This window comes from Mandrillus leucophaeus, unplaced genomic scaffold (assembly GCF_000951045.1).
Source record: "Mandrillus leucophaeus isolate KB7577 unplaced genomic scaffold, Mleu.le_1.0 Scaffold291, whole genome shotgun sequence".
Taxonomy (NCBI): domain Eukaryota; kingdom Metazoa; phylum Chordata; class Mammalia; order Primates; family Cercopithecidae; genus Mandrillus; species Mandrillus leucophaeus.
In genome coordinates, this window is record NW_012103043.1 from 1884165 (window position 1) to 1887131 (window position 2967).

Sequence of the window (2967 nt, forward strand, 5' to 3'; positions counted from 1 at the left end):
TGATCCGTCTGCCTCAGCCTCCCAAAGTGCTGGGATTACAGGCATGAGCCACGGCGCCCGGCCCCAACAAAACTTTATTTGCAAAAACGAGTGGAGCACCACATCTGGCTCACGGGTGGTAGTTTGTTGTCCCTTTCTCTTGATGGAACAGAAAACAATGTGGGAAAATGAGGACACTGATGACTTTAAGTCAAAAGTGATACAGAAGAACTTTGAACTAAAAAAAAGTTTTAAGAATATCTTACTTTGATGATATTTTATCTGTGTGTACTTATAAAAGTGACATCTGATTAAAAAACAAAACAAGGGGACTGCCATCAGCAACAGCCCCAAAGCCCCGTGGGCTCCTTGCTGGGTTGTGAGTTCAGCAGCCCCAGTGGGGTGCATCAGTCAAGCACAGCTGGGACTCCCCACAACATGCATGTCCCAGGCTGGCATTGAGACACAGCAGTGATGTTGCTGCGGGGGGCTGCCGATGGCACTGGTGCTGGTGCTGGGGTGGCTGCTATGGGTGAGGGGGTGTCAAGGAGGACCACAGTAGTGTGCATGATGTGAGCCAGAGCTCCCAGGTGGTCGCCTTTGAACGGGCCAATGTCCAAGACCTGTATATGATTATGCTCTGCATCCTTGAGGCCAGCCTGGCCAGGACTGGTTCTACCTGTCCCACAAGGTCACCAGCATGGTCCCTGAGAGCGCCCTGCTCATCATCCTGGGCCTGGTGCCGGGCAGCCCATCTGGGTGGCCAAACACATAGTATCCTTCATGCTGATGTCCCCCATCATGCTAGACACCAGCTACTTCATCCCCAACAGGGTCTTCTTTGGAAACCTGGGCACCATCCTGCTGTACAAGGTCATCAGCACCATGTGGAATACAGCCACCACCATCCTGTCCCTCTATGGCATCTCCCTTAGTAGGCTCATGGGCAACCTGCAGATAGGGCTGCTGGACTGCCTCCTGTTCAGCAGCCTGATCACCACTGTTGACCCGGCAGCTGTCCTGGTTGCATTTGAGGAGGTTCATGTCAATGAGGTCATGTTCACCATCATCTTCAGGGAGTAGCTACTGAATGACTCTGTCATTGTGTTTCTGTACAATATGTTTCAATCTTTTGTGACACTGGGTGGTGACAACGTGACCAGCATGGACTCTATGGAAGGTGTAGTCTGTGGTGAGCCTGGGGGGCACGCTGATGGGGGTGGTCTTTGCCTTTCCGCTGTCACTGGTGACCCACCTCACCAAGCACGTGCACATCATTGAGCCTGGTTTCATGTTCGTCATCTCCTACCTGTCCATCCTGATGTCTGAGAAGCTGTTGCTGGAGGCCATCCTGGCCATCATCTTCTGTGGCATCTGCTACCATAAGTATGTGAAGGCCAACATCTAGGAGCAGTTGGCCACCACCATGTGCTACACCATTAAGATGCTGGCCAATGGCACCAATCCCATCTTCATGTCCCTGGGCATCTTAGCCATGCACCTGCTCATCTGGATGTGGAACAGGGCCTTTCTCCTCCTGCACTGCCCTTCACCTTCATGTGCCGACGCCATCAGTGTCATCCAGTCCTGGCTCCTGGACTGCTATTGGACGGTGCGGCTGGAGATCATAGACCAGGTGGTCATGTCCTATGGAGGCCTGCATGGGGCCATGGCCTTCATCCTGGTCATGCTTCTGAATGGAAACAAGGTCAAGGAAAATAACCTGTTTGTCGGCACCACCGTCATCGTCTTCAGGGTCATCTTCTGGGGTCTGACCATCAAGCCCCTGGTGCAGTGGCTGAAGGTGAAGAGGAGTGAACATCGGAAGCCCACGCTCCATGAGAAGCTGCACTGCCACACCTTCGACCACATCCTCTTGGCCATCAAGGACATATCCAGGCATATCAGGCACAATTATCTCAGAGAGATGTGGTCCCACTTTGACAAGAATTTCCTCAGCGGAGTCCTCATGAGAAGGCTGGCCCAGAAGTCTCCAGATGGGATCCTCAATGTCTTCCACAAGCTGAACCTGAAGGATGCCATCAGCTAAGTGACCAAGGGAGACTGCCTGAGGTCCCTGGCCTTCATCAGCTCCCCAAGTGCTAATAATGTGGTAAACGTGGACTTCACACCACGATCATCCACTATGGTGGCCTCTGTCTCCTACCTCCTGAGGGAGAACATCAGCGCCGTCTGTCTGGACATTCAGTCCCTGGGGCAGCATGGCAGAGCATTTGGTACAGGGAGCACACGGTCATGCACCACACGCTGCAGCAGTACCTGTGCAAGCCGGGGAAGGAGTACATGCATCGCTACAGCCACACCAACTGAGGACAAGAAGCAGGACTGGGATATCTTCCACAGGTCCATGAGGAAGTGCTTGGAATCCTTCAAGTAGACCAAGCTCGGGATCACCCAGAACAAGAAGGCAGCCAAGCTCTACAAGCCAAAACACGACCAGAAGTGGGGAACTCCCAAAGCTCTGCGCCCGCTCCAGTAGAGCCGCACTAATGCCAACCCAGGCCAGGGCCCGGGCCTCAGCGGCCATCCTGTGCTGCTGAACAAAATGAATTTGCAAAAGTGATACCCTAGACAAGGCTCTAGGCCCCTCCCAGCCCAGCGCTTCTCCCCGGGGACGGTGGGGTGCGTCCGCAGTGCCAGGACTCCGGGCGTGACCCTAGAGTGGATGCAGGCCCAGCAAGTAGCCCAGGCTTAAGTGCTATTTTCAGGTCCTTAGCAGTTTGTTGAACTGCTGGGTCACCTCATGGGCTGCAGGTAAACTTGCAGCCCAGCAAGTTTGCTCAGCACTTGTGGGTTTAGACTCCTTGAACCAGCATCTGCCCCCTTTCCCTCCCAGTTTCCATCCTGCCCTCGCCAGCTCTGGAGGTGGCAGCTCTGGGTGGCTGCCATGCAAATGCCTCTTCTGGATCTGGCAGCTCAAGCGGGGATGGAGGGATGAGGCCTGAAGTGACCTTGAGGTCATTTAAA

General features: G+C 54.0%; 1 pseudogene; it reads left to right on the forward strand.

Annotated features, from left to right (window-relative positions):
- LOC105543893 overlaps nucleotides 1-2479 on the forward strand; it is a 7968-nt pseudogene extending 5489 nt beyond the window's left edge.
- Nucleotides 2480-2967: the final 488 nt, after the last annotated feature.